The following is a 27,493-nucleotide window of genomic DNA, read 5'->3' as shown; positions in this document are numbered from 1 at the left end:
GGGGTTAGGGATCCCACTGTTCTTGCCAGGCTTCAATTTTGCAAAGGATTTGCTTGAACAAGGAAGAGAATGTACATGCCGGTAACTTGCTCACAGGAGTTAGCACACTGGGGAATTCTGTAACTGCTCTGTACTTTTGTAACCACTTTTGACACATTCAGAACCAACTACTGATGGAAACAGGATACTAGGAGGCCATTTGTCCTACCCAGCAAGCTAGTTCCCTTGTTCAAGAGTTGATTTATATGCCAGTAGGTGTTCTTTCCATCAATTCCTACCAAATTAAATAAAATGTATTCACATCTAGTTGTAAATGCAATGTGAAAGGCAGACATAAGATATAGGAAGTATAAAAAGACATGTGGCAACAAAGTTGCATTGTAGGTTAGCTCCCAGGGTATTGTTGGTGTTGTTTTTGAAAGTTCCACACGGACAGAAATGGGAAGGCTAATTCGAAATAACTATATCTGTTTTAGTATGATATGGGTTTCATACTATCAGCTACTGTATATCTTAGAAGTTAGAGACATTACATCATAGTACATTGGTCTAGTCTGTAGCAATAAATCCAATAAAGAACCCCAGAGAGATGGCATCAGGGTTGACAGGAGCCTGGCAGCTTTAATGTTGGTAGTAAACAAGCTTGGCAGAGGATGTTATGATGCTTTTGCCAATGTGTCCTGGCTACACATAGCCTTGCTGAAGCCAAATCCTTCAGTGTGATGACAGGGGAATGGCTCAAAGGGGCTTCACTGCTGTGTGCTGAGGAAAATGCTGATGTGGTGTCTATATAGTATAAAGAGTGCAGTTTGTTCCTCCATAAAGCACACTGTTCATTTATACATTCTAACTAATCAGCATCATATTAGAATGCTGTAGAAGTTCTGGATTTGCAAATGTATTTTACAGTTGCCATGTACTCATCTGATCAGTGCACAAGGCTTCCTCAATGCTATGGAGTGGGATGGAACTCCTGCACTTTTGCTACTACAAGAACATGGTGCTTCTCTAGTTCCAACAAGCAGAAGAGGAGGAGGAGAGAGAAAGATAAAAATAACACTGTGCTGGGGAGAAAGAGGGGAAGGGTACCAGAAGAACTAGGACAGAGTATATCATAGTCTCGCCATCATAGTGCAGGGGAAAAAAACCTTCTCTGTTCTGACATGTAATGTACAAAAGGCATCCCTAAATAACATCCTAGCTCTGCAAGGATCAAATGCTGTTGCAGAGCATATCTGATCATTGTCTTTAGTAGAACTGTTCCGTGCATGTACATTACAGAAGGAGACCTGGGCGCTTTCCAGACTCGCTGCTGAACAGCAGCAAAATGCCTCCATTTGGGCAAGTCACATTCAAAATGTAAACAGCAAAGGGAGCAGTCTTGCAGTAACTTACAACCCGAAAAAACAGCAACTTTTTCACACTGGATATATGACATCCTAGCTCTACATCACAGAGATAAAATTCGAAACAAGGCATTGGAAATGTGAATAGCACCCTGCTGTCCGCATAGGGACTGCGGTGTCATGACACAGGAAGTGTGGAAGCACACTTCCGAGATATGTCCTGACCCCGTTGTAGGGTCTAGTCTGGAAAGCACCCAAGTAGGATCAGCAGAGGCTGTGCTTGTATCCTGGCCCAAACTGTGAGATCATCAATAGGTTCTCTTCCTGCCCCCACAACAACCTTCATCTCTGTTCAAGAAAATTTCTCCCGAATGACTGGTTTGTTTGTAAAACAGAGAACAGGAGGCATTTCTTCACAATTAATCCTAAGTGAGAGCATTGCTGCATGACTGAGTCTAAGCCTTTGCAAATGAAGCCCCAAAGGAGCAGAATGTGGGAGGAAGAGTCACAAGGGGGCACAGGAACTTGAAAATAAGAAATGGCCTGGCCTGATCTAGTGCTGATACCACTTCAGAACCCATGCGGATGTTGGCACAGCAATTTGGTCGGGCTCCATGACTTGCACATCGGTGTTTGAGCAATGTATGACTGACCCTCAGCACTGTGCAGATTCCAAAGGTCAAGTGCGAGGATGACCAGCAGCAAGGTGGATGGACCTGATTACGACAGCAATGAATGCACCACTGAGAGACCTTAAAGGCCAAATTGAAAACAGATCATCTTGGAGAGAATCTATCTATGTGGTTGCTAAGAGTTGACACTGACTTGATGGCACTCAATCAATCAATCAATCAATCAATCAATCAATCAATTGATCTGACCCATGGATTTATATTTACACGGAAAAGTTCCAGATCTGATACTACAGTTCTTGAGCTGTCTTTTGTCATTAATTCTGAACATGTTATGCCAAGCATGGCTCACTTTTGGGGTCTTTTGAAATTGTTCAAGGCTGTTGATTAAAAATGTAATTTAAAAGCACACACAGAGAGAACCTAATGCTGAGCAGTACCAAGATATCTTATTGGGTTTCCCAGTTTGTTATTGTCTTGGAGAAGTAACTTTGTGTATCTTCATCGTTGCCCTTTCCAGAGAAATGAGAATAAAGTATGGAGTTGTATTTAATCAGTCAAAACTCATATTAATTAATATGAAATAGTGTAATGGCATGATCTAACAATTGATTACAAAACAGCCATTCAGACCTTTAAAAATGACTTACTTTCATTATCATGTGAAAGATAAAAGAATTTCCTTTGTTTGGACTTCTGTCCTATTAGGAAGAGATTAACTTGCTTGGATCAATTGCTGTTCAGTTTGTTTATTTGGCACAATGTAAAATTTAGGTAAGATGTTGTTGTAAACTGCCCAGAGATGGAAGTTTGGGGTGGTCTACAAATTTGAAAAATAAATAAATAAATTCCAGATCTATAGAATCATTCAGATCCCAGTTCACATGGTCAGAAATGATATCTGGTGCGGTGTTCCAAGGATTGTTTGAATGATCTCAGTGAAAAAAATTCCTGCAGATGGAAAGCCAACACAGAGAAAAATAGATCAAAAAACCTCTCCCTGACATGCTTTTTGTCTAAATACAGGAAATCCATTCTGTCAGAGAGCATGCAAATATGCATTCCCCCACCTGCAGTTTTCAGTCCAAGCAGGAATGTACTAGAAGTGTGCAAAGCAGGTGGCAAGCATATCTATTCATTTTTGCTGATTAAGATCCTGTCTGTTTCATCATTTATTCAATAAAAGTGTGCTCATTGTAGGGGGGAACCCCTATTTTTTGATGTGGGTCTGTGTGTGTCTTAGCTTGCTTGCTTTGTTGTGTAGCACACTAGTGCACTTTTCTCTTTGTACATGTTTGTAAAAGAATAAAGAGAACATCAGAGCTCCTCTCAGCAGTTGCCTTCTGGCAGCCATCATATCCCCCCACTCGCCCCACCACAACACTTACCTTGGAGTGATACAATATAGGGGGGGCACTGTGGGGAAAACATGGCATCTCCCAGGAGATCGTCTTCAAGAGGAGCTCTGATGTTTTCTTTACACTTTGAAAACAATTAAAAATGAATAAAAGTACACTATTCTGCAATGCTATAACATAGCTCCCTCTTTTGTTATAAAAAGAAATGAGGCCCAAATGAAGCAAGTGACCCATAGGCATTTGGCTCATTCAGGCCCCATAGGTATTCATTATTTGATGGATGAAAATTGGACAGAATGGGCCCAATACAATTTTCCATTCATTCTTGGATGAAAACATGTCCCTAGGTTGCATGGTGTGCTTTAATTTTTTTTAATTTTTTTTTTGAATTAGTTCTGAAATACTAGCCCCACCCACAGTTCCAAACTCAACTTTTTGTTTTTTGAGAAGAATATTTGGCTTTGTATCTTTCATTGAAAGATCACCAAGGGCCTATAAAACATGCAATTAACTGTTAAAAGCATCTGCGCCATGTATTTAAAACGTTAATACATCCATCGTAGTAGCAGTAACGACATTACTGTCAAAACTCACAAGTACAACCTGGCAAAACACCAGAATGCTCTTTTGTAGCTCATGCAGAGGTGATCTTACCCCAGACTTCCGGGTGGAAGTCCAGGGCCTCCACATGCTCTGAGAAGCCCCAAATGCTCTTTAGTCTGTCCCAGTGGTGTGGTTGCCGTGCCATGCCACTAGCCCACATTCTGCCGGGCGGCTGAGCATGATCTCTGCTTTAGAGACAAAAGGGTGAGTGGGAAAAGAAATATGTGGGATGGGAATATGTTGTGTATTGCAGTTTTTCTGCTAATGCATATTTGCATAAATATACCTGTTTTATATTCTTACATTCTTGTGAGTTCATTTGCTGTTTGTGCCCTAAAGAACCCATGTGTTAAAAATATGTGTGCAGGGGTGTAAATAAAATAGGGCAAGGGGGGACAGTTGTCTTGGGGCCCACTGCCTTGGGGGGGGGCCCACGAGGCAAGTCACATGACTGACTCCCCCAGCCGCACACTCGTCCGGGCTTCCTTCAGTTGTATTCATCCTCTGAAATGGATGTGAGTGTTAAGACCTGGAGCTACCAGAACAGCATGTCTTTCTCTAGTACCATTAAATGACTTGCGTCGTCCACAATTTACAAAACCTTTAAAAAAATAATTTAGGATGATGTGATACACACACACACACACACACACACAAATACATACACACACTTCAGTGAGGGGGGACCCATTTTAAAATCTTGTCTCTGGGACCACTCTGACCTTGCTACGCCACTCTGTGTGTGTGTGTGTGTCACTGTGTGAGTGCCTGCTGGAGGATGATGCTTAACCTAGTACCCAGAATGTTGGGGGCAATATGCTAAATCATTGTAAACCGCTTAAAGAGCTTCGGCTATAGAGCGGTATATAAATGTAAGTGCTATTGCTATTGCTATTGCTAACGCTAACCTTTAGCTGGGGCGGGGGACAAGTCGTGCTGGTTCCGGAATTACTGCTGTCACTTTAGGACCTGAGAGAGTGGATTTAGCAGCCAACTAATAAAGTGCTCTTGGAGCAAAGGAAACAAATATGCATTTGCTACATGCCAGTGTAAAGCAGTGCAGATGCTCACGGGGAGGGGAATTTTCACCAATCTCCCCTTCCCTTTGAAGTGCTCTGGGACTCTCAAAAGTATGTCTCTGAGAATATTATGGGCCTGTGTGGCCCTCAGAGAAATATATTTTTTGGGTTGCAGAGTTCTTCAGAGGGAAAGGAAAATCAGCGAAAATTGCCACTTTCACCATATGTGCCTCTACTGCTTTACTCTAGAATGCATATGAAACACAAATACAATAAGTGCTATGAAAAACACTTGAGATATTTTAAATACAAAATATAGGAGATATTAACATGTAAAAGTATGTCTATACATTCATAGAAAATGCCAAGCTGAATACAAAAAAACAAGATGGGTGTAGGGCTATTAATTCTGCATTTTGAAATTCTTCATCAGTTAAAAATCCAAAAGGGTATTTTGTATGCAGAGGAATACCAAAGACTTCTAATGTTGCAAATGTTGAGCACCTTTTAAAATAAAAATGCTGTGTCTAAATCCAAGCCTTGTTGAAATATACAAATAGTTTAACAGAAAGGGAGCCCTTAAAGAACTTCATAACAACTTACAGCTGTTGTAATCGCAAACAAATCTTCTTTTCAAATGTCCAATAATGAGTATTCAAAAGTTCTTGTTCAAATTTTGCTCACACGAAAAGTAGAGGAAACTCTAGAATGCAGCAACTGCATGCATGCTTCCTTTGCTGCACATGTCCTTTGTTAGAAAGTTAGCCAGTTAGAATGTTGGCTTACTCAAATGTTATGTACTGGAATTTTAACAGTGAAAAATTTAAGGCTGCAACATTTAATTGATTTAACCAGTTAGTTGAATCAAGATAAATATTAATTTTACTTTATTTTATTTGAAATATTTATATCCTGCTGCTTCAGCACAATACTGCTCAGGGCAGCTACAACAAAAATTCACAACAAAATAACATCCAATTAAAAATAAATGCATAAACAGGCAGCAAAGCAGTGTAAAACATAGAGCTAAAATCTAGAATCCCAATTAAAAACCCCAAATCACTTTTATAATGCCCCCTCCAAAGCAACTATCTTAAGTGAAGGGTCTTTAAATCCTTTTTTTTAAAAAGTCATCAGAGAGGGACCCTAGTGAAGCTCTTCCTAGAGGGCATTCAAAAGCCTAGGGGCCACAACAAAAAAGGCTCTGTCCCTAGTCCCCACCAACCACATCTGAGTCAGGTGTGAGAGCAGGGCTGAGAGCAGGGCCTGTGACAGAGAACAGAGGACCCTAGCAGATTCATTTGGACAATTGCAGTCCAACAGATAACTGGGCTCCAAGTCATGTAGGGACTCCGTTATAAGTTTGAACCAGCCTTTTGCATTTAGTCCAGAAGCAATCTGGCAACCAGTGAAGCTGTCACAAAATGAGTGCAATCCCTGTGACGTGACTAGTTCCCATGAGTATCCTTGCAGCAGCATTCTGGACCAGGAGAAGCATTTAGAAGGTCTTCAAATGTAGGCTCCATGTACAACCTATTGCAGTAGTCAAATCTGGCTGTGACCAATGCACGGTTAGCTCTGATTTCTCCAAATAGGGTTAGAGCTGATTATTTTTATTATTATTTAAGATATTTATACCCCACCCTTCCAGTACACTACTGCTTGGGGCAGCTCACAACATCAACAAAACACATACAACGTAAAATAAAACATTAATAAATTTAAACAAGTTAAAAGACTAGACTGATGTACCAACCAAAGCCGGCAAAAGCCATTCCTAGACACTGCTGCCACTAAGGCCACCCCTTTGGTTTTTAGTACCCTAGGCAAAGTTTGACTTTGGTGCCCCCCTCATCCACCACTGAGAAATACCTAGCCCCACCATTAACTTGAGCAGTACAGACTGCTCATTCACCAGGACAGGAGTTCAGGATGGGAGAGAGAGCAAGGTTGGTTTTGCTGACTTACTTTTTCTCCTCGCCCCCCACTGGGGAACAAAGCAAATGGGTGCTCCCACCAAGTCAGACATGTCAGTGGTCGCTTGGAGAAGGAAATGGAGGCATGTAGTGCCTCCTCAAGAATTAGCAGCCTAGGTGACTGCCTAGTGGGCGGGTTGGCCCTGGCTGCCATCTGAGCCTCCAAAAACAGTATCAGGTCTAGGAGAATCACCAAGCTGCGAACTTTGATTTGCAAGAGGAGTGCAACCCTGTCCAAGACCAGATTTCATAACACACAACAATTTAGGGTAGTGAAATCCAAAACAGATTGTGAGGAGCTCCAAAAGGATCTCTCAGATATTGGGCGACAAAATGGCAAATGCTGTTTAATGTAAGCAAGTGTAAAGTGATTCATATTGGGGCAAAACAACCCCAACTTCACATATACACTGGTGGGATCTGAGCTGTAAGTGACTGATCAGGAGAGAGATCTTGGGGCTGTGGTGGACAGCTAGGAACATAGGAAGCTGCCATATACTGAGTCAGACCATTGGTCTATCTAGCTCAGTATTGTCTTCACAGACTGGCAGATGCTTCTCCAAGGTTGCAGACAGGAATCTCTCTCAGCCCTATCTTGGAGAAGCCAGAGAGGGAACTTGAAACCTTCTGCTCTTCCCAGAGCAGCTCCATCCCCTGAGGGAAGATAGTGCTCACATGGAATCTCCCATTCAAATGCAACCAGGGTGGACCTTCAGCTCATTGAAAGTGTGAACTCAGTGCACAGCAGCTGTGAAAAAGGCTAATTCCATGCTAGGAATCATTAGGAAGGAGATTGACAATAAAAATGCTAGTATTATCATGCCCTTATACAAATCTATGGTGCGGCCACCTTTGGAGTACTGTGTACAGTTCTGGTCACCATATCCTAAGAATGACAAGGTGCAGAGGAGGGCAACCAAGATGATCAGGAGCCAGGAGCACCTTCCTTTTGAGACTAGGCTACAGCATCTGGGGCTTTTTAGTTTGGAAAAAAGGCAACTATGAGGAGACATGATAGTCGTGTATAAAATTATGCATGGAGTAGAGAGAGGGGACAGAGATATTTTTTTCTCCCTCTTTCCCAACACTAGAACCAGGGGTCATCCCATGAAACTGAAGGCCATGAAATTTAGGACCAACAAAAGGAAGTACTTTTTTACATAGCGCGTAATTTATCTATGGAATTCTCTGCCACAGAATGTGGTGATGGCCACTAGCTTGGATGGCTTTAAAAGGGACTTAGACAAATACATGGTAGACTGGTCTATCAATGGCTGCTAGTCTGGTGGTTAATAGCCACCTCTAGCCTAAGCAGCAAGATATCTCTAAATACCAGTTGCAGGGGGGCAACAGCCAGAGAGAGGGCATGCCCTCAGCTCTTACTTGTGGGCTTCTCAGAGGCTTCTGTTGGCCCACTGTGTGAAACAAGATGCTGGTCTAGGTAGGCCTTAGGCCTGATCCAGCAGGGCTTTTCTTAATCAGGCAGCAGATTTTTAATAACATTATTATTTTTAATACACATACTCAATAAAACAGCTGCAGACGTCAAGCGCCATCTTTGAAGCAACATTCTCCCTTTCCCTCATGTAGGAGGAAATTTCTCTTCTAAAATGATGCCTGCTATAACACATGCGTCATGTAAAAACAAGGACACATCCATCTTGCTTCAGAATTATTGTTGTTGCCCATTGTTACCCATATGCAAATAGATGCAATTAAGTGATTAAAACTCAGACAATTAATTTACTAATTTGTTTTAATTGGGTGATAACCCTTGGGGGAAAATGTGTTGTAATCCTCATTATATGAGGTTATTCTTCAATTGGCTTGTCTGTTTGTTCATGTAGCAACCAAGAGTATGAAACTTTCAGGAGAAATGAAAATTCTGGGGCTCTAAGGAATTAGCAAAAGTGTGGGCGAATGTGGGGGGGGGTGTTGGCAGGGAGGGAGGAGTTGGGTTTAAGATATAGGTTAACGGTGACTATAAACACCTTGAAAACTTTGCAAGTGTAAAGGTTGTTAGCTTGATATGAACCATTTCAGTTCTCAAGATGTTTATATCTATAAGGTTCTACTGCTGAACATACAAAGCTACCTTTTACTGAGTCAGACCCTTGGTCCATCTAGGCCAGTGTTAGCAACACTGATGGCAGCAGCTTTCCAGGGTTCAGAACCTAAAGGGTATACTCGTGAGTCAAATGGGCCGTAAGCCAGAATTTGGCTTTTTTAAAGCCAAATCTGGCTACCTAGGTTCAGATATGGATCTTTTCCAGCCTTACCCAGATACACTGTAGATTGATCCTATATGCAAAGTATGTGCTCTACCATTGAGCTGTAGCCTCCCCCGCTTGTTGGCGCTAGTAAATGGGTTCCTACAACTCTGACTTGTATTTATGCCCTTGAAATTCTGCATACAGTTGCATGAAAACAATACCTTTGAACTGATGGGATGTCCGGTGCCCCTTGCTTCTTGTTCTCTCTACCACTCTGCCTATAGGAAAGTTGGTATGGGAGGACTAATGGAGACCAATAGGAATGGGGCTGCAGCTCAGTGGAAGAGCACATTTTGCATGCAAGCTCAATCCTGGCATCTCCAGGTAGGGCTGAGAAAGACGTCCTGCCTGAAACTCTGGAGAGTGACTGCCAGGCAGTGTAGACAATACTGACCTAGGCAGACCAAGGGTCTGACTCTGTAGAAGATAGCTACTTATGTAATGAAAGTTTAATTCATTGGGAGATGTTAACTTTGAGAATTAGGGCACTCTGTGCCAGTTCTCTGGATTAAGCTGTATCCTGACCATCCACAACGACATCTGAAAAAATTACGCTAGTAAATGCTCACAGATGGATGTGCTTGGGTGTCATATACTGCAGCAATAAGAATTGTGTTTGTAACATTGTAAAGCATTTATCCCCATGTTAGGATTCCTGTGGCACTGCCTGATCCTTCATAATGAAGTGCACAAACACTTAGGGAAAGAGGCATAGAATGTAGGCAGTGTGATTATTTGTCATATGCAATTTGTGTTTACAGAAGAGAGTTAAAATTATAGTCCTAGTGCCTTTGGAATAGTTTCCATCAAGAGGAGTGAAAAATAACACTCAGCTGAGACAGGCAACTGGAAACAATCAACAGGCTTGAAACCCACATGGGCGGTAGCAGTAAAGAATACTCTTCACTCATGACAGTTTTAGCTTGGCTACATAGCATTCTAAACTTGGCCAAGAAAAAGCAATGTTTCCCTAGACACATTTAATATACTCTACAATTGTTGTTTGAGTGTCCTTATGTTCTTTTAGAGAGCTTTTAAATATGGCGTAGTGGACCCATTAAATTCACACCAGGGCTCATTTTTCTGAAACTAGCGTACCTTTTGGGAGAAGAATAAGAAGTGTTAATCTTTACTCCTAGACTGCATTTCCTAGTCATGCTTTTGCTCTCAAGAATAGGGGCAATATCTCCCAAGGGGTGTGTGTGGTGTGTGTGTGTGTGTGTGTGTGTGTGTGTGTGTGTGTGTGTGCATGCATGTGTTACAATGAATGTCCAAAACTTGATGAATGTTGACAATCCCATACAATGTGTAAATGTCAAAACAAACAAACAAACAAACAAACAAACAAAAACTGGAGAAACATCAGCAGATGTTACCTAAATGAGATTGTCAGCATTCACTAGATGATGATGCTGATGCTGATGATTATTAAGAGTAGGTATTGCTTTTCAACAAAAACATTCTTAAAGCAGTTTACATAGCAAAAAAGTATGAGAAAACAATCCCCTAAAGTAAAAAGGTTCACAATCTAAAAGAGTGCGCGGGCACACACAGACGACCCCAGCAACAGCCATTGGAGGGACAGTGTGCTAGGCTGCATTGGGCCAATTGTTCTCCCCCTGCTGAATATGAGAGCCGCATCTTTGAAAAGGTGCGGTAGTAGGCATGTCAGGTAGTACCTGAATGCCAGGTAGTAGGCATTCACAAAATTCATCTGAGATCGTCAGCATTTGCTTGTGAATGCTGACATTCACCAGTATTTGGACATTTCAATGTAACATGTATATGTAATATAATATTATTTATATAATGTCAGCATGCAACTAATTCTTGGAAACTGAAAGAGGTTTCCTTCAAAAAGCTTTGCAATACCTAATGCTTTTTGGGTTTCAATGGGAAGGAAAATTGCTGAAAAGCTTAAGGAAAATATATTCTGGTGGGAGGCACGGGAAGAATTAAGAAACCTCTTGGCTAAATCTTTTGCAGATGGTAGACAGCTTAATTGCTGTGGTAAACTTGCCTGACATTTTTGGAAAACCTTGGGTGCGATGCTACTAATCTACTGAAACGGGCAAAAATAGGTTTCAAGCCATACAATGTCACATGTGCATTTCAGAGTTGCAACTTGACTATTCAGGTTTAAAGCAAGTTTAAATTGGGTCCCCCTTTTCTTTTTCTTTCCCCCCTACTTGACCTGAATAGCGTGGTTGTGCATGTAATATTTTGACAAGAAAGCAATAGAAGCATGAAATTAAGCAAAATCATGAAAATCAGCAAACAAATCTATGTTATTCCTTTGTACTGTATATCATTTTGGGAAATTACACTGTATACAGAGGTGTATCTAGGGAAAATAGCGCCTAGGGCAAGCACTGAAATTGCGCCCCCTGTCCAAGCATCTGACACCCATCTTTCAGATAACTTTACCATAATATCAGCTCAAAAATACAAGTCAGACTTGTTAATCTTTTAATATTTCAAAAACTATTTAGCAGTGGACTTAGCCAGACCAAAAAATGCTGGAAAACTACAAATTTCAGTATGCTGGGGCTCATGAAATACCCAAATACTATGTGGAGATGTACTTGGAAAACTAAACAGAAGTGTCTGTCTAATTCTCTGCTATGCATTGTAGCATCACTATTACATAAGTTTTAAAAAATCAATGGAGAATTTGACTTTTCCCAGATACTCTGTAAATAATTAAAAGATATGCAGAGTAAACTGTGTCACTGCTTGGAATATATTCTAGTATTTCAGAAAGACAGTTAAAATGAGAGAAAGAGAGCAAGAAACTCCCACTGGGCCTTAATATTAAGGATTTCACACTGATTCAAAGACAAACTCCTAAAGGCTGTGGGGGGTGGTTGCAAAGGTTCCCTCTCCCACCAGGTCTCTAGGGCCTCGCAGGTACCATTTGAGCATGAGCGGTGGCCATTTTTAAAAATAATCTTAATTTTAAAAAAAATGGCCACTGAAAACAAAATGGCCACCGCACATGCTCAAATGGCCTCTGCAATGCCTGGCATGACCTAGGTCCTCACAGAGGCCATTTGAGCATGCACGTGGCCATTTTGTTTTTGGCAGCCATTTTTTAAATTATTTTTTTAATTTTACAAAATGGCGCCCCCCCTTCAAGTGGTGCCTGGGGCACATGCCCTGCCTGCCCTACCCTAGATATGCCCCTGACTGTATATAGCTGCACAAGCTTACTTGAGAAAGGTGTGGGGGGAGGTGTTTGTGTGCAGGGAAATGTGCATGTTGTACTCCAATATAAAATTTACTTGGAGGAGTAAATTCAGCCTGAAGAAGAAAAATACCTCATAATGTCTTATCTAACTGTCTGGTAGTGATAATGTGATAGATAGTGAAGTATGGTCATATGGGGCAGTTGTTGACAAAACAAAGTATGCTTCTTTGGGGCTCATATGGCAGTTGTCATAATCTTCTTGATGACTGTGGATTAGGGATGTGCAATTTTATTCACACGGAAATCGATCCATGCTGAATTGAGGGCAATTTGTGGTTCAAACATGAATCGAATTGCCCCTTAAATGAAAGGGCTGATTAGAGGTCAAATTGAATCAGTCCCAGTTTGGCATAATTGGCACCCCTGCTAACTTGGCAAAGAGGCACCTTTTAATGTGGTGATTCTCTTTATTTAGCAGGGGGAGAGTAACTGGCCCTATCCACCCCAGCACAGTACTTCCAGTGATTGTTGCTGGTGTCTGTCTTATGTTTCTTTTTAGATTCTGCACCCTTTGGGGACAGGGATCCATCTTATTTATATATTATTTCTCTGTGTAAACCACCCTGAGCCATTTTTGGAAGGGTGGTATAGAAATTGAATTAATAATAAATAAATAAATAAATAAATAAATAAATAAATAAATAAATAAATAAATAAATGATTGATTGATTGATTGATTGATTGATTGATTGATTGATTCGCATGCTTTGAGTGGCCATTTTTGAAGGCTCCCTCCCCCCTTACCAATTGGTTTTCTGGCACTGGCTTCTGATTGGCTTGAGATTGCCTTGCTTCTTGGTTGGCTCATACAAATCAAGTGTTAGCATGGGCAGCTGTGCTACCATTTGCTGGGGGAAGGGATGGGGAACACTTCTGGAGGGAATTTCAAAATGTATATTCAAAGGGACTGGGAGGCAGAGAGAGAGAGAGAGAGCCCTTATGAAGAAGAAGAAACCTCAGGAGTCAGACAGGAGGAAGGAAAGTTTGATTTTGTGGTTTTCTTTTTTCTGCACTGAGAATATGCTGTGCTGCTCCTATAACTGTTTCACTGACTGTTAGATAGACAAAGAGGGATAAAAAAGGAGGGAATTTCAAAATGTATGTTCAGAGGGACTGGGAGGTAGAGAGAGCCTTGACATCAGGAGAGGAGGAATGAATATGCTATTGTTGGTCTCTGTTCCTCCAAAATATAAGATAGTCAAAGTGTATTTAGCAATATCTTGACTCTGAACAACCAGTTTCTATCATTCAGCTGTTCAATAGTAGGATGCTTCCTTACAGATTCAAAGGTAGTCATCTTGTTCATCTTTATTGTCTACAAAAACTCCTTGTTGCCTTTTGAGATTGGTGTGTGTGTGCGTGTGTGTGTGTGTGTGTCTACACTGGGTCCAGTGTTGCAGAGTGATTCCTTGATTTATAAGGAATGAAACAAGAGGCTTAACTTTAGTTGCAGAAACATCTTAATTATTTATTATTCCTTAACACTAGCTAACAAGGTAACAATTACTTCTGTAAGAGAGAGAGAGCAAAACTAATAAACAAAACTCAGGACTGACTCCGCCCGAGGACCCAACATTGACACTTACATGAAGAGGTAAATATGCCTTAGGCAAGAAAAGAGGCAATACTTAGTTACACAGTAAAATTTCATCACTTTTTGCTCTGTCCTTTCTCCTTCTGCCAGTTGTTGCTTCTGCTTGGACCAGCTGTGTAGCAGTTGTTGTGGGTGCAGTTCTCATTCCCTTCTTTCTGGCCTATTAAAGGAGTGCAGCTGGGGATGGCTCAGCCATTCTAAATTATCATCTTCCCCATTGTGAATAAATCCAGATTAGGGATGCGTGAATTGATTCGTGGCTGAATCAATTCAACATGAATCTGGGTGAGTCGGGTGATTCAGCAATGAATCAAATCAGCCTGGGGTACAGTGGCTGGATTCAAGCTTGAATCATTTTGGTGATTTGAGTCGCCGTGTTGTGTCTGTCGCCATTTTGTGTCCCTGCAAAACTCCAGCCCTCCGAATTTCTCTGCCACTCTGGTCAGTTCCTTTTCAGTGTGCAACGATTGGCAGGTGATCTCCCTTGCTTCTTGGTTGGCTTGTTGTCATTCAGATCCTTTGTTGCCAGGGGGAACTATGCCAGCATTGGCTGGGGGGGAGGGACAAGGGAGCGGGGAGGCAGATTGGAGGCACCTTCAAATGTACGTAAGGGGACAGAGTAGCCTTAGGTGGCCATTGCTTCTGCCTCATGGAGAAGAAAGAAGACCTGCTGCTGCTGGCTGCTGTGGATTCTTCCTGGAGAACTGTTGACTGCTGAGTACTCCATCTTGTATTTTACACACACCCACAGTTTGTATATTGTTATTGTGTTTAAGGTTTTAAGGTTTAAGGTTTGTGTGCATTTAAGTTTTAATCCTTAACAAGGATTTTTATTCTTCTGGGCCCCCTAAGCAGCTGTGCACACACCCTTTGCTTGATCTGGTTCCTGCAGTTTCCATTCTTGTAGCTTGTGTATGCCCACTGCCCACTGTGTGTGGCATACGCAGCTGAAGTCAGCAGTGTCAGCATGGTGTGGGATCACTTCAAGCTTTGCCATGGCAATCCTTCCCATGCCACCTACACCCATTGCAGTGTACCCCACTGCACAGGTGATCAGGGGCAAGGACCCTACACATTTCACAATGCTGGGTATGCTGTTGCACCTGAGGCAGCACTAGGGCAGGTATCCCTGCCATAGAGAATAATGGGGATTTGAAGCAGCCCCATTATCCGCCATGGGTAGCACACAGGTACTCCAAAGCTGGTTGAGGGGTAATATGCCATGGGTGCCAACTACCACCCAACCCGCAAGGCAGTGGGGCACTCTTTTGATTTTAAAGGAATTTTAATGTATTTTAGATTATCTGATGTTCACTAACTTTTTCTCATAATGAATCCCTATGAAGAAGTTATATAGCAACTGAGAATCTACCCTGTGTGTAGATTTTTGGATGTTGCATTACTTCTTCACAGGGAGTCATTATGAGAAAAAGTTAGAGAACAACAGATAATCTAAAATACAGGCATTACCCATCAGGGATAATGGGGCTGTTTCGAATCCCCATTATTCCCTATGGCAAGAAAAAAACCCAGAAAAACCTAAAAAATTCCTTTTAAAATCACCTGTTTGCCAGATTGCTTTATGGCTGGGTGGTAGGCAGCACTCATGGTGCCCTGACGCCCAATCCACTTTGGTGTCCCCTAGCCCTTTAAAAATGAACTAGAATGTATTCAAATCGGATGAATTTAAATAATATCTGCTCTGATTTGAGGGCAGAAGATTTGAGTTATAATCGAATCCAGCTGATTAGATTCGAACTCAAATTGATTTGTACACATCCCTACTCCAGCTGAGTGCAGGTACTTACTTAATAAGGTGGCATACCTCTCTCTTTCCTCTTGATCATCATGAATATATCCTTGCCCTGCCTCCCAGTGCTCACAGTCCCTCTATGTGTGGGGTAACTGTGTTCATCTGTTAAAACAAAAACAAAGAAGTCTTGTGGCACCTTAAAGATTAAGAGATTTCCTCCTCCTCCTCCTCCTCCTACTACTACTCCTACTCCTCCTCTTACTACTATGACTACTATATTACTACATTTAGTTTAGTTTCTACCATAATAAATCTGCTAGCCTTTAAGATACCATAGGAGTCTTATTTTTCTATGCATGCCTTTGCCATTAATAATTTACTGAGTGCATTCTTTTTTCATGTTTATATAAGCTTTTCCTTTTCATTACCAGCAGACCTGCTCCTGAAAGGGAAAGATGAGCTGTGCCTTCCCACAGAAATTAAATGGAACTCATACAGAAATGCAGTGTTTTTGCTTTGATTTTTAAATCTTGCTTTTGGATTTGTACAGGATTTGAATATTAAACACTGTGAGTTTTAGTGCCAAAAGAGGCAGAAAATAATGTCTATGTACTGGCAATTCTTTGGTGATTGTTTTTATAAATATTGTATTTTAATTTTAGCATAAATGTCTAACTGTTCACAAGACATTTTAAAAATTGTGTTATAGTTTTGATATTTTAGAGTACAAATTATGTCTGCTCCTTGCTGTGTTTGAAAGAGACAAGGTGAGCTAAATATTTTGTCCATATTTCCTTCTGTGCTTACTCTTTGCTCCATTATGGATTAACTGATTTATAACTGATTCCCTTTGGTGGACACTTTTTCTAAAAAGAAAAGAAAAGAATAATCTAACAAAGGAATGGTGATGTTATCGACATACGTTGTATTGAACTGGAAACATTTTTTCAGGTATTTAGAGAATAAAGAAAATAACAGAAATCTTTGAAGAGTGCGCTGGATTTCAAAGGGACCAGTGTTTTATCGAGCTAGAAATAAGTGGAGTTGACTTTAACTTGATAGAATATTTAAAATTAGAAGACAGCTAATATTGACCTAAATGGTCATGACCTAATTGGTCATGATGTGTACAGGATTTGAATAGGTATAAACATTGTGAGTTTTAACACCCCCCAAACCCTGAGCAATGACTTCCAATCCTGCTGGAAACAGTCAATTATGACCAAAATATTGTCCCTGGGCCAATCCCTACCCCTCTTAGTTAACGGCTACGATCTGGCCAAGGCTCTCATCAAACAGTGCATTACAGACATAGCGTGCCAATCTGATATAGGCAGGGCCCTGAACTTCCTCATCATTGAAGGACTCAGGTGTTCTGCCTCTTCTGTGGCATACCTAACACAACTGGAAGTTCCAAAGCACAGGAGGGCCTTCATGGTGGCACACTGCCATGATCTTCCCTCAGCTGTGCTTGAGGGACGATACAGGAAGATCCCACTCTCGGAACATCAATGCTCTTGCAACTCTGGGCAAGTAGAAACAACAGAGCATGTCCTCCTTCAGTGTTTGTATCACAGGGAAACTTGTGCCACCTTCATTCTACCACTATTACATAAGTATCCTGATCATACGGACCAATTTTATACCTTGTCTCTACAGCGAGCGTGGTGTAGTGGTTAGAGTGCTGGACTAGGACCAGGGAGACCTGAGTTCAAATCCCCATTCAGCCATGATACTAGCTGGGTGACTCTGGGCCAGTCACTTCTCTCTCAGCCTAACCTACCTTCACAGGGTTGTTGTGAGGAGAAACTCAAGTATGTAGTACACTGCTCTGGGCTCCTTGGAGGAAGAGCGGGATATAAATGCAAATAAATAAATAAATAAATAAATAAAATGAACAACCCCACCACCACTTATACTGCTGCCACTTTCCGCGTGGCTGCGATTAAAATCTGGTAGATGATGACCTCTTGCTTGTGCCCAGCACCCAACTTTATGGACTAACTCCAGCACGCCCTTTGCCTGCTGCCTCAGAGCATTTCATGGCAGCTCTACGCTGATATAGTCCAACAGCTTCTTGGCTTTTTACATTGCCTTAAATTGATAAAACTCTTACTATGTCTATAGTTGCCCTTGTATGATTTTATATGCCTCCACAATTTTCATATTTTTAATGCATTTTTGCTTTTTGCTTTTATGCCTTTATGATGCTTTTATGACCATTATTAATTACTCTTAACTGCAATCTTCAGATCTCGGGCATTAAGGGTCAATTAGTTTGCAGTCTTGATTTTGACTTAGCCATAGTAGTAAAATTATAAATAAAACTATTTCTGATATTTATAGTCTTTTATCATATGCTTGTATTGTGTTACTCATCCCTAGGCTTTTAATATCTACTTTTACTTTTTATACATAATATGTAATCACCCCTTATGCTGGTCTGTGACTATAATAAAGATTGGTTTGATTTGATTTGTGGGTTTTAACCACAAAGGAGGCAGAAGATTAATATCTGTGTAGACACACTAATTCTGCATGAAAATTTGAAGCTTTCATATCTCACAAAATGTTAGGACTAGAAGTGGTTCTACAAGTAGATAATACTACAAGTAGCAGCAGCAATGATAATAGCAGAAATAGCATCCTATGTTGTGTACAAAATGCCTATACACTTCCATGAAGATGTTCAAGCTCTGCAGCCTGTACAAAATTATTATTTCTAGAAGGCATGTGATTAACATCACTGAAAATATAACCATTGTGTATCACACTTAGAAATCCCAGACCTATAAATGTGTAGAATTTAAGTCTGCTTTGCACCAATGTAATTACAGCAGCCTTGTCTGTGAGTGAAATCTGTCCTGCCCTCCCTTTCAATTGTAACCATAGAAGCGCTTTTTATGGTGCATAGAAATAAGAGCACTAGGACGTTGAGTTTAATTGTTGTTAATCTGATCAAGTTTCTGAGAGTTTATTGGTTAATTATTAAGTGGCTTCATGGCCAGCCTTATAATGCAACTTAGTATGCTACTGACTGACTGATTGATTGATTGATTGATTGATTGATATTTGGGATTATCTCATCCCAAATGCTAGGAGCAGAAAACAAAAAGAACATACAAAATCCTATTAGAATATTACCTTATAAGAGGAAGTTATTTAAAAAAGGACCACTTGTCCTTTAGATCCATGACCAACATGGCTTATAACATCTAGCAGGGAGGTTGTTAGAGATGGCCTAGTTGACATCATAAATGCCTCACTGAGGGAGGACAGGATGCCTCCATGTTAGAAGGAGGCAATTGTGAGAACTTTGCTTAAGAAGCCTGCCCTAGAGCCTTCAGTGATGGATAATTATAGGCCAGTCTCCAACTTCCCTTGGGTGGGCAATGTAATTGAGATGGTGGTGGTTGATCAACTCCAGGCAGTTCTGGATGATACTGATAATCTAGATCCATTCCAAACTGGTTTTAGAACAGGCTATGGGGTGGAGATAGCCTTGGTTGGCCTGATGGATGATCTCTACCAAGGAATGGATAGAGGGAGTGTGACACTGTTGGCTCTTTTGGACCTTTCTATGGCTTTTGATACTATAAACCGTGGTATCTTTCTGAATCACTTGGGGGATTTGGGAATAGGTGGCACTGCTTTGCAGTGGTTCTGTTCCTATCTCTCTGCTAGATCCCAGATGGTGTCACTCGGAGATAGTTGCTCTCTGAAACTAGAGCTATTGTATGGTGTCCCTCAGTGCTCCATCCTATCTCCGATGCTTCTTAACATCTACATGAAACCGCTGGGTGAGATCACCAGGAGATTTGGAGCAGGGTGTTATCAATATGCTGATGGCACCCAAATCTATTTCTCCATGACATCATCATCAGAAAATGGCACAGTCCCCCTAAATACCTGCCTACAGGCAGTAATAGACTGGATGAGGGATAACAATCCAAGCAAGATGGAGGAACTCATGGTGAGGGGTCATACTTGATAGATCTTCCTGTTCTGGATGGGGTTGCACTCCCCACAAAGGAACAGGTACATAGCTTTGGAACGCTTCTGGACCCAGGCCTCACTCTGGTTTCTCAGGTCGAGGATATGGCCAGAAGAGCTTTCTATCAACTTCGGTTGATAGAACAGCTGTGTCTGTTCCATGACAATAATGATCTCAGAACTGTGGAGCACTCTCTGTTAACCTCTGAGCTTGACCACTGCAATGTGCTCTTTGTGGAGCTGCCTTTGTATGTAGTTTGAAAACTTCAGTTGGTTCAAAATGCAGTGGCTGGACTGGTCTCTGGGGTGACCATATTATGCTTGTTTTAAAGCAATTGCATTGGCTGCCAATAAGTTTCCAGGCAAAATACAAAGTTTTGGTAATTAGGGATGTGCACAAATTGATTTTGTTTTGTTTTGATTTGTACCCAAATCGAATCACCCCCAAGTTGTTTTGCGTCCAAATCTGCCCCTCCCCCGAATCTCCCCAGATTCAATTTGTACCCAAATTTTCTGAATCTGAATCCAAATCAATTTGGGGCAAAAAAAGGGGTCCCGGGGCAAAAGAGTGGGGTGGATGGTAGTGCCCAATGGATGGAAGCTACCACCCAAATTGGGTAAAAAGGTGATTTTTAAAGAATTTTTGAAGTTGGCATGTCTTTAAGCTTTTCCCCACAGAGAATAATGGGGATTTCAGCAGACTTATAGCTCCATGTGGGGGGCACCAGGGTGGCCAAGAGTAGGTTGTGGTGGGTGGTAGTGCCCAATTGGTGCAAGGAAGCTACCACTCAGATTTCAAAGAAATTGGGCAAAGGGCTGATTTTAAAAGAATTTTTGAAGTTGGCATGTCTTTGGGGAAGATTTGGGGCAGAAAAGGGGTTTGGGGGGCAGAAGATTAGGTCAGGTGGTAGTGCCCCAATGGGTGCTTGCTACCATCCAGATTTCAAAGAAATTGGTGAAAGGGGTGATTTTTAAAGAATTTCTGAAGTTTGCACGTCTTTAAGCTTTCCCCCCCATAGGGAATAATGGGGATTTCAGCAGCCCCATAACTCCACTTGGGGGACACCAGGGTGGCCCAGGGTGAGTGATATTGTAGTGCACATAGGGTGCCAACCACCTGCAAACCCACAAATCATTTTGTACCTGAATAACACTGAATGAATTGTACACGAATAACATAGAATGCTATTCACACATCCCTATTGGTAATTACCTGTAAAGCCCCAAACAGCTTAGGACCAGGTTACCTGAGAGAGCACCTCCTTCTGCATGATCCCTACCACACATTGAGATCATCAAGAGAGGTCCGTCTTCATATACCGCCAGCTTTGCTGGCGGTGACTCGGGAGTAGGCCTTCTCTGTAGTCGCTCCTAGGTTGTGGAATGTGCTCCTTAAAGATGTTAAACCACAAATGTCTATACCAGCCATCCAAAAGCCCTTAAGACACATTTTTTTAGCCAGGCTTTTAGTAATCTCTGAGTTAAAAAAAAATCTAAACTGCAATTAAAATTTCAAATTGCTGTAATTTCTGAACGTTTTAAATATTTTTTAAATTCTTCTTTAATAGCTGGTTTTGTTTGTTTTTGTGAACTGCCTGGAGCCTCTGGAGTCAGGTGGTATATAAATTAAATAAATTAATTAAATAAAGTTCAATTTGATCAAACTACCTCCAATGCTGTGCTGACTGAACTTTGAACTGTTCAAACCAGGACAAGTGGAAACGCCTTTCCATATTCCCAAAAGATTATTAGGCAACTCTCCAAGGAGCTGCTCCAAAGGACGCTTTTGTCTGCCCTTGAACTACAGTTGGGTACTTTTGGAAAATATTCTCAATCAGACTTAGAGGCTGCAGTGAGATGGAAGGAGATGTAGTGGTTAGAGTGCTGGACTAGGACCGGGGAGACCCGAGTTCAAATCCCCATTCAGCCATGAAACTAGCTGGGTGATTCTGGGCCAGTCACTTCTCTCTCAGCCTAGCCTACTGCACAGGGTTGTTGTGAGGAGAAACTCAAGTATGTAGTACACTGCTCTGGGCTCCCTGGAGGAAGAGCGGGATATAAATGTAAAAATAAATAAAATTAAAATAAAATAAATAAATGTTGAGCATATGGAAGGAGATGGTCTCCTTAGCATGTTGAGCCTAACCCCTCATGCATTTCTTTATTTAAATATAGAATACCAATAACACAATTATTACTTTTGTGCTCATAATGTGGTTCTTACTATTATATTTAGAAATGAACACCTAGTAGTGGTTCTTTTCAGGGCCGAGCGTGGTACCACGCTGGCTGTGTGTGGTACCACTGAAAAGCCCTTACCCATTTGGAAGCGCCACATGGTCAACCTCATGTTTAAAAGGCTCTTTCCTCATATGAAGGTAGTATTTGCACACTGATGAGCAGATGCTGCACATGCATGGGCTAGCACATGGAATAATAATTTTTTTCAATGAGATGTTTGATGACGCGGGCTTGCAGGTTAGGGCTTTTTTTACGCCACTAGCCTATTATTCAAATTGTCCCCAAGGGATTTTTTTTTCCTTGGCGGGGGGCATATCAGATAAGAACTGTGTGTTGGATGCTCATTGCCTAGTCACAGTTTTGTTGAGCTCCCACCTCTAGATTCAATGCAATGGCTGTTATTCAGGGCCACTAGATGGTAGCTGTATACTGTATATTGTCAAATTTATTAGCATCTCATAACTCTGACTACATTTCCTTCAACCTTTCAGTCTTCACCATGCATTTCAGCACCAAACACCCAGGGGGCACTAAAGCAATGTCAAGAAATAAAATGATGAAATGATTGCAAAACCTTACTGATGTGTATGGCTTTGCAACCATGAATGTCCCCATAACCCTTAATATGACAACTGTAGAGCCGTGAACAGAAAATGAATGCAAGTGACATGATGCCTACCTACCAGAGAATTTGGTAAATTCATGTTGTTGTTGTTGCTGCTGCTGCTACTGCTAACAAGAGTGTTGTAAATAATATTTATATATGTCCATAGAAATGGCTCTAGTGTGTGTTCTGCCCAGGTGATACATTTCTAAAGGTCGCATGTACACACATTGTTTTCTTCTTTATTAGTGCTTTCAGATTTGCTTTCAGCTTCCTTCTTTATTGTGACAAAAAGACAGAGAGAAATAAAACGATCCATCAGGGTTATTAAAGACAAATTGTAATGTCTCCCAGTAGCACTATTTTTAGAAAGTACTAAAACCTAGGCAGATTACAGCTAATAGTTTCCATTATAATGAGATGTTTGCTGTAACTAGGCCTCTGCTGGGAGCATTGCATAAACAGTACAACCACCAGGAAGAATAGCAGCACTACTTATTGATTAGGGGCCCTGAAGCAATAATGGCTCTGCAAAGAGCCAAGCATATTGTTTTATAGAGAACATAGCAAAGCTGTCCCAGCAGATGGGGTTTCACCTTGGAAACAGGAGAGATGGGTTCAGATTCCAGTTCAGTTAGGATCCTACTGCATACAAGTCACAACTTCAGCTTAGTGCCTGTAAAATGAAAATATGATTGAGCTACCTCACATGACTGTGGAAACAGTGAACTTTTAGAGCACATCATCTGACTGTGTGTATTTGTCTACTCAGGATGGATCAGGGCCATCCTTAAGGAGGTGCAGGGCCCAGGGCAATGGGAAGGGGATGCAGGGTTCGTGAGTCAGTATATGCAAAAAAAGAAAACAAAAGAAAGAAAAAAAGTCCAGAACAAGAAACTAATGTAATAATAGGCTGCCAAAAATTCAGAATGCACCTGGAAATTGGTATATTAATATAATTTACAAGTTCTACATAGAACACCACATTTAAAATCATACCATAAAAGCATTCCTGTGCAGACATCTATATAATACAAAATCACATAAAGGAATATATAAAAATGTATCTGAATAGTCAAAGTAGGCTCACCATGAGCCAAAATCCTTATGAAGACCGAATGCCTTTCCACCAAACAATGAGAAGTCTTTTCAAAATGTAAGAGGCCTTTTCAGTGGTTCATTTCCAACACATCTGATGTGTTTCGATGTATGTCTTCCTCAGTGACCCGCACCTTCATAAAAACATCACTTTTACAGATTTCTGTAGACAAACAACCAAATTATATGCAAGTTGCTATGATCCCCACACAATCCCAACCCTCATCACTGAATAAAACAAGCTTACTGATTATCTTGACTCATACATTGGTACACTATTCCTCTTTTGTATAAGCCCCTGCCCCCTTTCTCTTTAGAAAAGATTTTATAAAAGGGATGTGCACGAACCTATTCTACGGGAGGCCCGTAAAAGGGCTTCCAAACAGGTCCGAACACTGGCTGGTTCAAATAATTCAATGGTAGGGGTGGGATAACTTTAAGGGCGGGGGAGGGTGCACTTACCCTCCCTTTGCTTTCCTTCTGCGAGCGCTTGCTGGAAAACCATTCTGGCGGGGCGGCAGAGTATCTCCCTGCCACACTGTCCACTCTTCGGACCAGAAGTAGGCGGAAGTAGCTCACATGTTCGTGCGCACATTGGGCAAGCTACTTCCACCGACTTCCAGTCCAAAGAGCAGACAGGGCGGCAGGAAGGTACATTGCTGTCCCACCAGACCACTTTTCCAGACAGCACCGGTGGGGGGGGGGAGAGAGAAGACGGAGGGGTAAGTGCTCCCTTCCCCGCCCTTAAAGTTATCCCACCCCTGCCATTGGTCTGGCCCCTGCCAGTTCCATGCACATCCTTATTTTATAATAGCAAGTTAAAAAGTGAATTTTCATCAACTTAAAATGTAACCTTCTCTTACAAGCGTCATAGAGTGAGTCACACCTATCCTTTTTTAAATAAACCATTGCTCAAAGGGTGAGTGCTGTATTTTTTTTAAAGGGGCCATATTATGATTTTCCCTAAAAGGGGAAAAGCCTATAAAAATATAAAAATGTGGACTACATCATTAGAAAGCTATATATAGCTACCCAATATCTACTAACTTACAATGTTGACAATACACATGCAAAAAACAAAATTTAAAAAGGATCAAATACTTAAAAAAAACACACAACAACCTACCCATCATCTCCACATATATAATACACATAAATAGAATTAATAGCCATGTTACTAAAAAATAGACAAGGTTTCTAAAATTACAACGGCAAGGAAACCAAGATGGATATAATTAATGCATGATAGCTGCCATCCAATCAATCTCTCCATTGAGACCATGGGGCATAACAGTTTGGAGTTGGTGTATCCAATATACTTATCTTCTTTGTAATTTTTTAGAGAGGTTATTCTCAGGGGCACATATCTTCTCTATGCACCAGTCAATCAATCAGTCTTTATGACGGTCATAGACCAGCATAAAGTATAAGGGTAATTACATGTTAAAAGTGAGAGTAGATAAAAAGTGATTACATATAAAACGGTACATATTAATACTAAGTGGACTAAAAATACTAAAAATAGTAGATAGTACACCAAAAGCATGAGGGCCTAAAAGCCTGAGAAGTAATAAAAGTCATAAAAACGTATGAAAGACATAAAAAGGGGGGGGAGCATAAAATAGATGTAAAAAGGTTAAAAGACATGACAAGTCTGAGTAATAAAACTGGAAAACAGCCAGATTAAAGGTTATAAGGAACAGTACAAACCGGAGGCACATGAGCAATTGTAGGGCCTGCCCAGAGTCACCGAGGGTCAGATTAAGGCTGATAGGACTCACTGCCTGTCATCCGCCAATGAATGCTGATTGCAACCGCACAGTGCCTGGGGTTGCTATATGTGAAGGCAGGCTTAGAGTCACAGAATAGTAAGGAGCTGTACAATAGGCTCGGATGACCTGAATATTTGCTTAGCAATGGAAAGATAAGCGAGGCGCAAATGTCTCCATAGAACAAACAGTAGGGGAGAACATGCTCAGTAGTTTCAATCTGCCCTAGGCCACAGGGCACTCTATGCATCAGAATTTCAAATCCTTGCCAGTATGTCCATATCCATTAAAGTGGTCAGCCAGGGATGCCTGAGTTTTCCCTCTTCTAATACAGCTTTTATGTTCTCTTATACGCGTCTTGATCATCCTGGTTGTCATCCCAAGATACAGAAGTTTGCATGGACATTGAATGAGGTAAATAACCCCTGTACTGCTACAAGTGAAGAAGTCATAGATCTTATAGAGTCTCTCATTATGCAGATTCTGAAATTCCTCTAATTTCATGCAATTTGAACAATCATTGCACCTACCACATGGGTGTTGTCCCTTAGGTCTAGATCCATCTATAGTAGTCATCTCCAGAGTACTGGTCTTTCTTACTGTACTGTGCACCAATATACTGTATCCTTCAAATTGTGGGTATGTTTGTAAGTGAACATAGGAGTATCCTTACATCCTGTGACATTTCCCAGGAGGTACCAATATTTCTCTATACTGTTCTTCACCAAGTGAGAATGTGTATCAAATGTTAAAGATAGAACCATTCTGTTCTTGTTTTCATTTTTCACTTTAGGTATTAAAAGAGTCCTTCTATCTACATTTTTAGCCTTGTGAAATGCCTGTTTTAATATTTTCTGCGGATATCCTCTGTCTCTCAATTGTCCCATCAATATGTATGCCTGATTGACAAAAGTCAACATAGTATTTCAAATTTGGGAAAGTTTGATCATCTGTGAATATGGAAGATTTCTTTTCAAATGGGTTGGGTGATGACTATCATATTTTAAAAAAATAAAAATAAATGGCATCCGTAGGTTTCCTCTACTCAATCTATCATTAGATATCTCAATATTAACATCCAGAAAGTGAATACTGTCTTTATCAGACATTATCTGATAAAGATATAAATCATATAAAGATATACAGGTATAAATCAAATAAATAAATAATAATCTAAAATTAAATAGACTTAAGTACAGAGTTAATGAAAACTCCAAATAGCTCCAATTCAACCATGCCTTTCCAGATTATGAAGATGTCATCCAAGTATCTCTTATGGACTAATATATGTTCCCTGAAGGGATTATTTTTATTCATCACATGCATCCATTCAAAGCCATCTATAAAAAGATTTGCTAATTCTGGAGCAAACTTGGACCCTTTCGCTGTACCTCAAATTTGCCAATACTAAGTTTCCATAAACTGAAAGAAATTTTTCTTCAATACTATATCCGCTAGGTCACATTAAAAAAACCCAGTAGGTGGGTTATACAGTATTTCTTGCTGATGCAATATATTCAGGTACATTCTGAATTTTGGGCAGCCTATTATTAGTTTCTTGTTCTGGTCTCTTGTTTTTTGTTCTGTTTTTTTTGGTAGCTACATTCTTTTTTGTATCAGCAATACACCCTATTTTGTGTTGTGTTCATTAGTCTATGTCAGCTACTGCAGTGCTTTTTTTTTTAAAAAAAGTTATAGTTATTGTTATATAGTTATTATATAAAAAGTTGGGTGGAACTGTGGAATAGAAATGCATACATCAAATCAAAAGTACAAGTTACCTGAACAAATTGTTCAAAGTCAGAAAATAATAATATGGGGTGTTCTATTATGGGGTGTTCTATTAATATGGGGTGTTCTATTGGGGTGTTCTACTTGTGAATAATATGGGGTATTCTATTATGGGGTGTTCTATTAATATGGGGTGTTCTATTGGGGTGTTCTACTTGTGAAGACATGTGTAAAGCATTGTTTATCACACTAT

General features: G+C 40.7%; 1 long non-coding RNA gene across 1 annotated transcript in view; it reads right to left on the bottom strand.

Annotated features, from left to right (window-relative positions):
* Window positions 1–23,121: 23,121 nt before the first annotated feature.
* LOC128349137 (uncharacterized) overlaps window positions 23,122–27,493 on the bottom strand; it is a 101,274-nt gene continuing 96,902 nt past the window's right edge. Inside the window, exons 2-3 of the long non-coding RNA XR_008318577.1 lie at window positions 23,733–23,903; window positions 23,122–23,318 (exon numbers count right to left, since the gene is read on the bottom strand). This is a non-coding gene — a long non-coding RNA (uncharacterized LOC128349137). The remainder of the gene's footprint in view (window positions 23,319–23,732; window positions 23,904–27,493) is intronic.

The sequence above is a fragment of the Hemicordylus capensis genome, chromosome 3 (genome assembly GCF_027244095.1).
Source record: "Hemicordylus capensis ecotype Gifberg chromosome 3, rHemCap1.1.pri, whole genome shotgun sequence".
Taxonomy (NCBI): Eukaryota; Metazoa; Chordata; class Lepidosauria; order Squamata; family Cordylidae; genus Hemicordylus; species Hemicordylus capensis.
This window is presented reverse-complemented; position numbering and strand designations above follow the sequence as displayed.